This window comes from Misgurnus anguillicaudatus, chromosome 14 (genome assembly GCF_027580225.2).
Source record: "Misgurnus anguillicaudatus chromosome 14, ASM2758022v2, whole genome shotgun sequence".
Classification (NCBI taxonomy): domain Eukaryota; kingdom Metazoa; phylum Chordata; class Actinopteri; order Cypriniformes; family Cobitidae; genus Misgurnus; species Misgurnus anguillicaudatus.
Genome location: NC_073350.2, coordinates 8,635,052 through 8,650,387, shown reverse-complemented (window position 1 = coordinate 8,650,387; position 15,336 = coordinate 8,635,052). Strand labels below are relative to the sequence as shown.

The 15,336-nt window shown below is 35.8% G+C and overlaps 1 long non-coding RNA gene across 1 annotated transcript; it reads right to left on the bottom strand.

Annotated features, from left to right (window-relative positions):
* Positions 1 to 1,527: 1,527 nt before the first annotated feature.
* LOC129416327 (uncharacterized) lies at positions 1,528 to 2,354 on the bottom strand. Its single transcript, XR_012373344.1, has 3 exons — positions 2,297 to 2,354; positions 1,933 to 2,209; positions 1,528 to 1,788 (listed from the first exon to the last, which is right to left on the bottom strand). It is a non-coding gene; the product is annotated as an uncharacterized lncRNA (long non-coding RNA).
* Between the last annotated feature and the right edge of the window lie 12,982 nt (positions 2,355 to 15,336).

Sequence of the window (15,336 nt, the reverse complement as noted above, 5' to 3'; positions counted from 1 at the left end):
TACAAACCTTATCTTAGATACTTGTAAATTATGTTTTGATGATATTGGATAGCCATACATTTAAAGCAATTAAAAGCCTGCTTTTTACTTCCATGATTAAAAGAAAACGGGTTTTAAAGGTTTTAATAAAAAAATAACAATTTCAATACAAGTGGAAAAACAACACAATTATTTAACATTAATCTTCAACTGGGGATCTTCTACCTCCGCTTAGTTTTTCAGTTTACAAAGTCCGTCGTCTAAATAGGGATTAGACATAGCGCCAGCGCAACTTGCTTTTAAAGGGGATGAGAGCTGAGTCTCTCATTGGTTTACTGCACGTTACGCCCAAAATACTCCCATTACAATAGGACCTACCCTTTTCGACCATGCGTTCAGCGCAAAAACCATTTTTCCCGTCGTTAAATTAGCAAAAGTGGATTCGGACACGCCCATTTAGACGTTGCGTTGTGCGCTTTAGACAATGCGCTTAGATCGTTAAAATAGGGCCCATTGAGTCTCTTCTTACTTGCTCAACATAATGTGGCAGTTAAATGTGAAAAGTTAAATAGAATAAGATTTAAAAAACGATTGGATTAACTTCATTTTAGTATGTAGAAATTAAACCATTAAATTGATTTGGTTGCACATAATTAATTTTAGTGTACTGAACATAAAAAAATTGAGTAAATTCTACTCAAAATAATTATGAATATAATTAATCTGAAATTACTTATAATATATAAGTACACTCAATTGATAAATTATAAGTACACTCAACTTAAAAAATATATCTGGAGTTAGATAAATTAATTGTGTGCATCTTCTTGTCATAATAAAATTAAGTAAATTCAACATAAAAAAATTTCAGTGCATAAAAGTATTATTAAATAATAAAAAACTCCATTCAACTTTTACTCCTCTCCTTTATTGTTATCATTGTTGTTTCAGTTATTACACATAAATTAAAAGTAAACATCCTAACTAAACAACATAGTTCAGACCAGGGGCGGAGCCAGACATTGTAGACATTGGGGGCTAAGCCCAAATCTAGGGGTTTCAAAGCTTGGTCCCCTGTTGATATTTTTTAAACTATTTTTTAAGCTTTATAAACTATTTTTTAATCTAAGTGTTCTCTGTATTGTCCAGTGTTGGGTGTAACTAGTTACTAAGTAATTTGTTACTGTAATTTAATTACTTGAAAAAGTAATGTAAGGGATTACTCTTATTTTTCTTGTAATCGAATTACAGTTACTTCTGATGTAACTAAATACTGTCTATGGACTGTAGAACAATTATGTATACTATAATAAATAGTGGATTTAACATGGTTTTAGTTTACAATTCTCACTATTAACTGGTTGATTATTAGCATTAATATTACTGAGATGTTGACTGTTTTTTAGTAGGCCTACTTAAATAGCACATATTAATGCCTGATTCTGCAAAACCTTATTCTTTACCCTCCCCAGTTCTACAAATACTTAAAATAAACAACTACTTTAGTATTAATAAGCAGTAGTTGGAGTATATTGAGGCAGTAGTTAATAGTTAATTAATAGAGAGAAATGAACCCTAAAGTGGGACCAGAATAATTGATGTACTTTTATATATTGTTTCTTCGAGCCATTTCAAGCCTATCCTTGTATCATGTACTAAATAGGATTTAGAAAGTAATTAGTAATAATTAAATACTTTTTGGAGTAATTTGTAAAGTAATTTAATTACATGATTGAAGATGTAATTAGTAACTAGTAATTAATTACTTTTTTGAGTAACTTACCCAACACTGGTATTGTCATTTTGAAACTGCAACATAACAAATTTTGACAATGATACTTTAACTTCTCTTATCCAAAAATAGGCAAACATGTTTGCTGAAGGCTAATCCAGTAACTATAAAGCTACATAAGAATAAAAAATTTTGACTTCATTGACAGAACAATTTCTCACCTGCTTATGGAAGCGTTTCTCTCTCTTTCTGTCTATCTGTCTGTCTGTGATCTCTCTCCACCCTCCTCTCTTCCTATTTGCACTGACAGTTATCACACATAAGGATATTTTAATGTAAGAGATTGGGGATTCACATTTTATAACTGTCTATCAATGTATTTCTGAGGTAAAATCATTGCGAATTTCAAATGCATATGGACAAAACATACCTAACTAACTATATACTTTCTCACCTTCTTACTTCTGACGTCTTTAAAAATATAAATCGTATATCCATCTATAAAAAAGTATATATGCAACAATGAGCAAGTTTTTTCAAAGTTTAAATTCACTGTTATTAAATGTACTTTAAATACAACGTTACCAATGACCAATGAGGCAGACTAGACCAGAGCACCACAGTAAGTTAGACGTTAGCCATGCAGATAATATATAAGTTGACGCTATTTAACAGTATTTACATCACATAACTATAAATATACACTTACAGGAATAACGAAGGCACTGTAATAATAAAGACACTTTGAAAATGCGTTTACTGTGGGGAGATTCAGAATGTCATTTTGCCTTCAACACGCATCTCTTATTCATTTTCAGTTGAGTGGGGGGACCGGAGAGTTAAAGCTGAGTGCCGCCACCTAGCGACCTGGATGAATTCATTTTACAGATCTGAAAAGATTCGGGGCTTTTGACAAAACATTCGGGGCGCGAGCCCCAAAAGCCACCCCCCCGCTCCGCCCCTGGTTCAGACACAAGGAATGTGCACTGAAAGCGATGTAACACTTGAAAAAATCTGCATTTGGCTTTAGAAGAACAAATAAAAGACATTAAGGATTCAAATAAAACGAGGGTGAGTAAATAATAACAAAATTTTCATTATGGGGTCATCTATCCCTTTAAGTGTTTAAATGCTTTTCGGACAACTCCATAATTAAAATGATGATACAAGCTGCTTACTATTGATACATTAAAGCAGCTTTACTTGAGATAAACAGTTAAGGGAATGTAGATATGAAGTTGTGTGTAGTCAAACTTCGGAAAAAAAACCTAAAGAAGAAAATGTATATTTGTTTGATGGACTACACTTGAAGATGGCTGTGACATGAACACTGATCTCTCAGTGTTTTGGGACTAGTTGTAACTTTTATCTCGGTGTGACCCATGACAGCAAGATCGAGGGTGCGGCTTTTCCTTCTGCTTCAAAACAATAAGACAGGACCTCTGGCTCGCCAAACTTCCGCTCGGCAGAGGAGCCGTGATTACTGTAAATGACTCAGGTTTGAGCCATACTGACCCCTTGTGCCTCATATTGAAGCCTTCAAACTGAAACGGTTCAGACCTGCAGCTCAACAATTTGTCCTTTTAATGTAAAACACAAGATTTTGTAGACTAGACACTTAAAGGGATAGTTCACCCAATAAGGTACCCAAAATTTTATTTTACGCAACAATGTTATGTTGGCTGAACAAATAATTTTTAAGTTGTGGAGAGCAAATTTAAAAAAATAATGTTTTAGACAGAGAGAAACACAGAGAAAGATATTTTGAGGAATATTTTTAACCAAACCCATTAAGTATTCTTTTTTCTACTATGAAACTGAATGGTGCTCATGTTTCCTGCTTGATTGCAAATATCTTGTGTTCATCAAAAACAAAAATTTGTATAGGTTTGCAACAACATGAGAGTAAGTAAACAATGATACCGTAGACTTTTCCTTTTTGGGTGAACTACACAAATGCAATACTTGGATTTTAAACTTAAACTTTTTCTTTTAAATCATTCCAGCAGACACAAAAGTTTCTAAATTTGAAGAGACACCCATAGATAACCTCATTTGTCTTTTTACATCCTTTTAACCTCCCTCTATCGGCCAGCATTACACCACCGCAGTGAAACACTCGACTGCCGCTTGTATTGAAATCTGGACCGTCTTGAGGATCATATTGGTGGTTGTGAAGCTCCAAACAAATTAAACTGTATATTGTGAATTTCTCCGAGCCCGAAGTTTCGAGACGAGTAAGCGCTCAAAGACCAGTCCTTATGAAGCACTGCCTCTCCTGTCTCACAGACTCATAAATATATTTGCCTTGCCTGAGATTCACCACAGTCGACTGAACTAATCCATATTCCCTGCAGTTTAAGGGCAAAATTACCATTTTAAAAACCACTTTTCTTATGAATTTCCACATGCCTTACGGGCAACAAGTGTGGACAAATGCATCATTTGCTCCGCTGTGATGTGCAGCTCATTTCAAACCTGAAAGCAAGAAGCCTGGAAGACAACGTGGTCCACTTATCAATGAAGTCCTGTGTGTGCATGCACAGAGACCGACAGCAAACTCTGATGAAACAATAGTTGAACAATTGAAGGGCAAATAAGTTTTTCTGTGGATTTTAAAGCTCTTGATTTGAGATTTTCAACATAAAGTCAAACAAGCAATTACTTGACTTTGTGCTGTCAGTTAGTCATAAGAAAAACAGTAATTACAGATTTAATGCCTATAATATTTAATACTCTACATGTCAATGTAACCGCACTTGGCTGTGCAAGCTAGATTTCATGCATCATTCAGTACTGCAATGTTTCTGGATAGTTCATTTGTTTGACTCCCTATATATCCCATAAAGTTGCATTTCCAGACATGCTTTAGGTATTTTGGTGATGCTATGTCGAAATAAATACATTTTTATCTGTGTTTTCAATGGACTGGTCAAAAAGTACAACAGAAATTGGTTCATGACTCAGTTTGAATCACTCACTGCATCCCAAATGACATACACATGACCGTCTACACCACACAAGCAATCCGGTCTAATGGATTTTTTGACTACCTCTGAAAGTAGCCAAAAGTGGATATGGCCTACACTAATTATTCAACCCAGCATTGGCTCAAAAAGGGACAAGCCCAGCCCGCTGGGTTGTTTCAACTCCAAATGCTGGGTTGTTTTAACCCATTGTTGGGTCAAATATAAAACATGGGGTTAATTTCAACCCAGCTGCTGGGCTCGTCCATTTTTGACCCAATGCTGAAAAATAACCCAGCATTTTTCTGGAGTGTAGGCCCAGAATACACCTTGTCTTAAGATGCGCTTTGGTCAACGCTTAATACAGGTGGAAATGGGGTGTAAACTGGGTCCACTTTTGACCACATTCAGAGGTGATCGTAAATGCATTGCTTTTGTGGTGTAGTTCATGTGGTCGAATGTGTTTGAACAGCCACAAAAGACCGCCTACTATCCGCCTACTGACCTAATGTGAAATTTATCGAGCAACTAAGATCATAATCTCAGCAAGTCAACCCAATCTCATGGAAATTCGTGTTATAGTCACTAAATATTTGATTAATTTTATTTGTGTTATTGACACAATTTCTCCTCCTTTTTCGTGTCATTCAGCAAGAATTTCTATAAATAGTTTTTCGTGTCTGTGCCTCGACATTCTTTGTTATTTTAGATTTTGCTTTCTCATTGTTTTTTCCTTTTTTTACCATTGTCGCTTAGTATTGGGATTACAATCACTTTCTGCGACATCCCAACCCAAACCCACACTCCAGGCAAGAATAGTTTTAAAAACGGAAGAAAAACATCTAGAAACCAATGCATAAAATTACATTCTAACGCAAACCCCCAATCTAACCCCATCCCTAATCGACAATGATTTAAAAATAGGAAAAAACAATGAGAAAAAATAAATAAATGACACGATAAAGAAAGTCGTGCCACAGACACGAAAAACTATTCATGGACATTTGGGCTGGGTGACCCGAAAAAGACATTCGTGCTCCGGTGGCACAATAAACAGCGGAAAATCGTGTCAATAACACAAATAAATGAATCAAATATTTTGTGACAATAACACAACTTGCCGTGAGATAGGCTAGAAGAAAGTATAATTAAAACAGGTGGGTACGCTATTTTAAACACTTTAATCGCATCTATGCTTAAGTGTGGTGTGTTTTTGAAACACACCTTAAACGCAAATCTGTATTTTTTTTTACTTGCCATTAGAAGTTTTCCCTGAATTTCCTGAACTTGCCTTTATCCAGAAACAGCTCAAATAATATGACAGTAGCGTATAAAACTATTACAGGCACTGTCAATATTTCTGTCTTCATCATGGCACCGAATAACAAAACATGTGTTTTAACGTAAGTAAATTAAAACAGTGTTTACTATATTAGTATATGTGAGTTCATCATTTGTGCTCTGCATTGGGCTATGTGTGAATAACACACACAAATATTTAGCGAACAATCAGAAAATAAAAACTGCATGTATGTGTAAAGAGGAGTGAAGAGGTTAGCTCCAGTCATGTAAATATGTTACTGCGATTAAGTCCTTACTCTGAATATCGGAAATTATCAGATTATTGGTGTACATGTAAACGTAATCACTGATAAAAACAAAAGCGGTTGTTTCCGCACTTTTTAATGTTTCATTTTGCGAGCTTGTAAAAGTTGTGTGATCTTATTTCATCAATAGCTTTAAAATATCTGACAGTGCAAAAGGGAAAACCTTTCTTTCTTAAGTGTTAAAGAATGTGACATGTTTTTGTGTTTCAAAGATAAAAGTGCTTCCTGTTGTAGCATGCATGATCTGCTGTTAGTGGTGTGTGTGTCATGACCTTTCAACCCAGCTTTAGGTGACTATCAAATGTGCAGAATCCAACTCAACTACAGTTTGGTTAATTGTTGTTCTAGTGTTTAGATGTGCTTCCTTCATCTAAGTGTTGTTATTCTCATCAATAATAATAAAAATTAAATCCAAATTTTGGGGTGGAACAGAGGCTCAGTGGGTAGCACAGGAAGAGGGTCCCCGGTTCAAACTCGGCTGGGTCAGGGGTTTTTCTGTGTGGAGAGTGCATGCTGCCCCCGTGTCAGCGTGGGTTTACTCTGGGCAGTCCGGTTTCCTTCCACAGTCCAGAAACATGCAGGTTAGGGGAATTGGACATATGTAAATTTGACAAATGTGTGTCGAATAACTCACCCAACCGATTCGTGCCTGAGCGTGATTGTCCTCCCTCCCTACTTCTCCAGAAGCACTCACACTGTATATTGAGCGATCCGAGCCTGGGCACACTTTCATTATTAGGACGCAAATGTTTTAAAGAAAACAGGAAGTAAAGCACTCTCCTAACACTGGAGCCCATCATTATGTCTGTGTTTTTTCCTGAGTCGTTTGGGGCACGATGACACATAGCCCTCTCATATGCCATCATATTGCTTAGTTGATGTGTCGCTTGTGCAGCTCAGACATTTACATTACCCTGCTGTGCGCATGAGAAGGTTTTTACTAAGGCAGATGATGGTGAGCGGTCTCTCCTTTTGAACCGCGCTCTGGCACGTTTTGCATTGCAGGTTCAGGGTACAGTTATACTGTAATTTTTACAGAATTTACAATGTAGGTTTCAGACAGTAATGCAGGGGTGGGCAATCCTGGTCTTAAAGGGCCACAGTCATGCAAAGTTTAGCTCCAATCCTTATTGAAATTAATTTTTTTAGGTGTGTTTGATTAGGGTTAGAGCTAAACTTTGCAGGACCATGGCACTCTGGGACCAGGAATGCCCACACCTGCACTAATGTTCTGTAACTGTCATCGGGCCCTATCTTGCACCCAGCGCAATTGACTTTGTTAGTGACGCATGTATCATTTCGTATTTTGCACCGGCGCACAGCAGGGTTTTCCCTCCACAGACGCACGTCGGCAAACTAGGGAATGAACTTGCGCTCCCTGGGCGGTTCAGCGCAAAAAATGAGGCATGTTCCGGCGCAAACCATCCCTGATGCTATTTTGCAGTTTCAAAAAACAATTGCGCTACTAACAAAAAAAAAAACTATTCTAAAGTCAGTGGCGCGTTGCCCGTAGTTCATTATGCTATTTACCATAATGTATAGCCTGCACAACGCGCATTGCTTATCTAATTAACACAGATGCAACAGTTAATTTTGCAAATCATAAATTGTTACAATAAAAAATATTAACACATGAGATAAGGGAAACCATTGTGGTGAGCATTGTGGTGATAGTTGTTATGTATTGTGTGGCTGCGTTAAAAAATTCTCATGCAAATAACGATTAAAATATTTTCATAAGTTTGTTGTGTGGCTGTATTACGTTTATTTTATGTAAATAATAATTAAAATGTATATGAACTTGATTTGTAAGTGTACTTTGGGGTTGGACCTTGCTTGCGTTTCCGATTTCAAAGCCCCCAAACCCTTTCAGCGGTGAGGGTGGACGCAGCGAGTTCCATGGCTGCGTCCACCCTCACCGCTGAAAGGGTTTGGGGGCTTTGAAATCGGAAACGCAAGCAAGGTCCAACCCCAAAATACACTTACAAATCAAGTTCATATACATTAAGGTCAAAACTATGGTTAATTTTGTTTAACCTACGCTGATTTGGGCGGGTTTCTCCCATCCCCATACAAAACAACTTCTCTGTCTTTGACTGCTCTTACAAGAACGTCGGTCTCCTCGGCTGTGAACCGCTCCTGGCGTGCGCCTGGTAAATCCGTCATAATAATAGCAACCCGCCATGGATCTCGCGCCCTTGCGTTTAAAGGGAATTTTGGATAGCGTTCTGATTGGTTTATTTAAGACCAACCCCTTATTGATTTGCAATAAAATAAAATAAGCAAATAAAAAATAGCAACAGCGCCCAAGATCCGCCCACAAAGTCACTTGCGCTTTGCGCTTCGCACTTGCGTTTCAGATCGTTAAAATAGGGCCCATAGTGTTTTTGGTTTAACCAGTTTGTTTTAAACTTTTGTTTAGGATTGGCTTTTAAAGTTTTTTTTTTTATAGTTTTTAGTTAGAAGATACCATATTTTTTAGACTATAAGTCACACTTTTTTCATTTATGGGCGGGTGCTGGAACTTTTAGTCAGGTGCGACTTAAATGTCAAAATTATTTCATATGAACCAAGAGAAACCATTACAGTCTACAGCCGCGATAGTCCGCTCTATGCTGCTCCTGTATTTATGTAATTCAACAAAATTCAACAAATGTAGTGATGCGGAATGACTTAGGGACCTTTTTGAACTTGATTTGGCTTGTTGTGTTAATTTTGCCTATTCAGTCTCCCTTGAATGTTCGATATGATATTGTGTTCGGTGAATAAATGGTATTACATTAATACTGTATGTATGAACACCTACTGTAATCAACCTGCTTTTCTGTGTGCTATTGTTTAGTTGAATGACTTGCCTTTCCAGATTAAATGTGTATTCTTCGGCTTGGAGTTTTGAAATTATTTTCTAAATAAACGCAATGTATAGTCCAGTGCGACATATGAAGAGTTTCGTTGCAAAACGAGATAACCACCGTTTTTTTAATTGTTCAGAAATCTTGGTTTTGGTTGTGCATTCCAGTTAATTTCAATGCAACAGCAGTTGGTTTGTTTTGATTTAAACCTTCATAACTTAAAAATACAGCTAAGTAGCACCATAAAACAAAATAATAACATGATAACATAATAATAAACATGTTTTGACAAAAATGTTAAAAAATGGAATGGATTTATCTCGTTTTGCAACGAAACTCTTCATATATATTTTTTCCTCTTCAAAACGCATTTTTGACTGATGCTCTGGAGTGACATATAGTACAAATACGGTAGATGGTCCCAAAGATTAAAGACACATGTAGGACCTGAACGGGGCATATTTCTGTCTTCAAAACATTCTTACTTTGTTTAAAAATGCATGACAGATGGAGAAACTGATTAAACAAACAAAAATAATTCATACATGCCTTAAAGATTGAAAACCCTAAAGTGTGATTGCCAAATATCCTCTATATACAGTAAATAAAACATCATAAAAGTATATAATCATAAAATAAATACATTTGTGAGTTATTAATAAAATTATACAAATTATGAAATGTAAATAAAAAGTACAAAACAAAAAAGAATAGTATAAAAGACATAAATTATAGATTATATATAGTTATTATAGCAGGCCAGTGGGGGTACGGGGCGTGCCACATAATAGGCGATGCTTGAGAGGCTTTAGGCCTAGTCCACACGGACACGGGTATATTTATAACCGGAGTTTTCCCTAAAAAAAAATCCCGTCCACACATGCTCGGTTTAAATTAAATATCCATCCACACAATAAAGCAAAAGCACGCTATCAAGCGCTGTCAAGAGCATGCCACACCAGCTGGCGGGGATATAACCCAAATCGTGCAAATATGCTCGGTTTCAGTGCCCTGATACTGCGGTTTCGTGTGGATGAACGGCCGAACCGCGTGAAAAAACTCACGGTAATAAAAATACCCGTGTCCGTGTGGACTAGGCCTTAGTTAGAAAAGATAACCTTGACATTCTCTGCTATTTTAAATATCCTATAATGCAAATGTATTATCCTCTTTAAAAAAATACATATTTTGATTTTTTCAATAAATTGAATTTCATATTTCAACATTTTAAGAATTTCAAATTGAGGTAGAAATAATGTGTTTATCTTGTCAATATTGTTTGTTTGATTATTATGATTGATACAATAATGTATGACTGATTTATTAAATTGTTTTACATTTACAAGTTCATACAATTTAGATTTCTTGTCCCCAAGCAATAACTTATTGGGCCGGATAGTTAAACATATAGCTAACATAAGCACACATGGTAACTTCAGTGTTGGTTTAAAAGCATCTCGGCATTCACCCATATGAACATGATTGACAGAATGCCCAGGTTGTGCAAAGCTGTAATCTAGCCAAAGCGAATATAACATTCATTTGTTTAACTTTTAGGCCAGTGTGTAATTTCCGTAAAAAGTAAAATGATTTAATATAATAATAATATAGAATGACAAGATGTGCCCAAAGTTTTGCATCATATTCATTCATGTAGATGTCAGAAATATATACAATGTTGTTTAATTATCTTTATGCATCAAAAGAAAGTGTTGACACAGAATGAACAGAATGATGCATTTTATGGAGGCAACGCACAATATTTAAGAAAGATGATGAGTGACATTTAATTAAAGTGTTTTGGGCATTTGCCATATACGAACACAATAGCAGACGTGTTACTGTAAAACAATGTTTGTCTGAAATTGGTGAGTATTGTGTCCAGTAGAGGAGGCTCTCACTCTTTCAAACAGAGGACACGTATTCAATTCAATTCAACATATCTTATTGAGGAGGATTTGCGAGACTGGTGTTGATTATAAAAATGTTGTTTTCATAGTCAATGAATCAATTCCAATGATGCAGGACATAGCTTTTAATGGTATGAAGGTCAGCCCAACAAATCATATTTTGAGTTTGTTCTTGATTAATCCTATAATGTTATTAAACATATATTTCATGTGTCAACACAAAAGTTTTTAACTGATTTCAGCTGTTTTCCATGCAATGACATTTTAGGTTCATCTATGAACATTTGCCATTGTTGACAGTTATGCTGTTTTTTGGGATGCGAGTTTCTGAAAAATGTGTTATTGTTCCACACATTAAGCTATCCAATGGCTTCAAAGACTTGCATGAAATATTTTAAGTTGCCTTTATTGTTTTATTGGGTTGTTTGGGAGCTTGACAGATGTGGTCACTATGAACTCTCTTTGTATAAAGGAAAGCTTTATAAAACATCAAACACTGATAAATCCTACATGTTTGAAGTGAACTGAAGGTTCATATATCATAATTTAGTTTTATTTTGGGCTAAACTAATATTATTCAGAACTGTGGACCTTAAAACACAAATTTTCCTGCTTTTTTCAAAGCCAATAAACTTAAACTTTAACAAACGTATCATTCCCAACACTGTTTCGCTGTGATTATAACAACTGCATGTGTTTATTTTATATACTACATATCAGCTTTTCGGAAGTTGAGTTTCTTTTTCTTTCATCCTTTCTCATTTTCCATGTGACCTTTAAATGATTCATACCCATTTTCCCCTCGCGTGGGTCAACTTGGAGTTAGCTCAGAGGATATTCAGCATGTATTTAAACATTAAATAGACTTCAGTCTCTGACAGCCTAAAAATGTCTCTTACTAGGTGCCTTGCCTCACAAAAACAGAATTCATTATGAAAGATGACACGTGATTGGACAAATCATTGTCTCCTCAGACCGTCCACATCGTCCATATGTCCCGTGCTTCACAGATCAAAGCTGTGTTTTATCTGCCTTACACCACTATCATTCATTTATTAATAAAGCACCTGTAAAGTATCTCTCTCTCTCTCTCTCTCTCTCTCTCTCTCTCTCTCTCTCTCTCTCTCTCTGTGTGTGCATGCCCATCTGTTTTCATGTAGATAATAATGTGAAAGATGATTCAGATGAGGTACTGTATTGATTTTAATAAAGATGTTTTAAACTATCAGAGTTTATCTACAGTAACACAATTTGTTGTGGATATATTTTATAAAGGCCCAGATAATTGTCCTAACAGAGGATGCTATTGATCTTGTTTCATAAGGGGAAGCCTCTAAAATACCCTTTGATTTATTGACTGGATTACCTATAAATCTATATGTGCTTTATATACATAACTGCACACTCATTGGTTGCTGGGCAAATGCCAATTGTCTATCAGCAAGTCACATTGCAGCAACACAGTGTATTTACATTCAATATTTGGTAGGCACTTTCATACAAACTCAGTGCATTTATTCAATAATATTTGAGTTTGGTTCCAAAATGCGATAAACACCATTTAAAAAAATGAGTTACAGCCAAAATCAGTATCATATCAGGTCAGTATTAAAAAGTAAATTCTTAATTTTATGCAAAATGCAATATCCGCTGTGTTATTCTGTCATCTTTTCTCCCTTTTTTCCCAAAATGCGATAAACGCCACTTCTTCTCTGCAGAGTGCAATAAATCCGCTCAACAAATCACAGCGCACCATTCCACGCATTGTAAACAATAATGGTGGCTCGTTGAATACACACAGAATCCTACTTTTCCTCATCTACTTTGTAACTCCTGATCAACAAACAAACAAAAACAAAATAATACTTTGATGGCATTGATAAACCTGTGGTGGTTTTCTATGACAGAAGGAAAGGTCAGCCATTAAAATCTAATAATTTGCACGAGAGGCACTCGGTTTACCAGCTTCTGTCATGCTAACACATTGACCCCAGGGGATCTTATGGAAAACTTTTCATTATTTTACTCAAAGTCAACAAAAATCGAGCAGGACCAAAACATTTTACAGCTGATCGCTGTCAAAAAAGTTCAGCAACGACGTCCCAAGTATAACCGCAGCAATGACAGTGTTCATAATATGACAAAGTAAGTGTTTTGATTAATGCCATTCATGTTTTTTTATCAGTTTATACCACTAGTCCAGTGGTTTTCAAACAGGAAGGCCACGAAATGGTGCCAGGGGGGCCCCAGTTTGACATTTTATGAAATACATTAATTTATCATGAATTCTGTGTAATTAAACCTAAAAAAATAAGGCTACTAACCAAAAGCACTATATAATTGTATAATTTAATGTTTTTTTTTATTATAATGTTGAGTTTTAGAACAGTTTTTTGTCACAAATTTTCTTTGGGGGGCCGCAAAGGAATGCTCTGTACACAAGGGGGTCCGCACACTGAAAAAGTTTGGGAACCACTGCACTAGTCAAGTAAATGAATATAACAAAGATGAATGCACATTTATATATTGATTCAATAGATTTATAGCATTTAAAAAAAACTTGGATTCAAGGATTTATTGCATTTTGTGAAAAAATAATCTGGTTGTCTGTTTTTATAAATTTTATAAAAAATTATAATAAATCTTTGGAAATCTAATTATGGATTTAAATTTTTTATGTTATTATAGCCTAAAGATGCTAACGTTTGTAACAGAAAATATTGGTTTTCATCTTGTCACTTTCTTGGTATAGAAAACAAATTTTTACCAAAATTAGTCAAAATGGATTTATTGCGTTTTGGAAGCAAACTCTTCATTTTTAATGTTCCTGGGGATCAAACCAATAACCTTTGAATTGTTAACTCAATGCTTTACCAAATAAGCTACAGGAACACATTTATGCATGTAGACAATCTGTTGTAGCTCAAACCAAGCAATAAAGAAATACAGGGGATTTAGGTGACTTTCAATGTGGTGTGGATGTTGGTGCCAGACAGACTGTATCAAATGCTGGGTTATTTTCAGCCCATGCTGGGTCAGAAAGGGACAAATCCAGAAGTTGGATAAAATCCCTAAAATGTTTAAATGTGAGCCAACAAAGGGTTAAATCAACAAGCATTGGTTAATTTACAAACCAAGGGTTTGGCCCCTTTTCACCCACCACAGGGTAAGTCAAAAACCCTGCATTTTTGACCCAGCATTTTTACGAACTTCAATAATAACTTTTCGTTAACCAGAATAAACACCTTTTTTAAGTGGAAAAACCTTGGGCAAAACTTTACAAAAGTAAAGGCGATTTTCTTGAAAAGCATATGTAGCGCCATGCAATGTTTAACTTACAAATAAGCAGGGTTCCCCTCATTAACTTCCCTGTGTGGATTTAACTAATGAGTTGAATAACATGCAGATGTGATTTAAAATATGGAAGCTCGTTGAAAACGAGAGACAACAAACTCGACAGCCTGTTTTCTTTTGATGGATACTTCTGTGACTTAATAACCTCTGCCTGTAATGCAGGTTTCGAACAACAGCAAACATTGCCGGTGAAAAAGTGTGGAAAAGTTGGCAAAGTAATTTTTTAACAAACAAAGATGTACCTGTAATTAACAGAAAGAGGTTCCAAACTCCCCAAAGCAGGTGATGATTTGAGCTGCAAAAGAAACATGTTAGACTTTAATGGATTCTCACAGTTTGAATGTCTTTATTATTCTCTGTGGCCCATAACATCTCAAAGTACTGCAGAGTTAACAGAAAAGTAAACAGAAGTACTTGTGAACTGCAAGCATAAATGTGAACGTTGTGCAAAAATAGGTTTCCTAAACACGGGTTTGCTGTTGTTGGTTGGACAAACAGCACAAATTAAGTTGGTACACATTTTAATAACATATGTGACCAGTCACGGAAAGTAGAGACACAAGTCGGATCTGGGGCATTTTGAGTTATTCATAGATTCTGAAAGTGCAGATTCTGAAATCTGATAAGATTTGGAGAAGTTGTGGCCATTTGAATGTAACACATTCAAGAAAGAGAATGCTGAGAAATTTGAGAAAGAAAAAAGTTAACACTTTCCCTTTTCCCTGGCTGGAGAGACAATAGGGCTCATTTACATCTCATTTAGCTAAGCCATTCCCCCTGTAAAGCCGTTTTGAGATACAGAGGTTCTACCATCATATGTAGTATTTTATTACAGAAGTCCGAATGACAAAATGCAAAAATAAACAGGACTTTGAACGTTACCTTTGCGGGGATCACAAGTCGAATCCAGTCTGTTTCAGATGTGTGAATCATCCA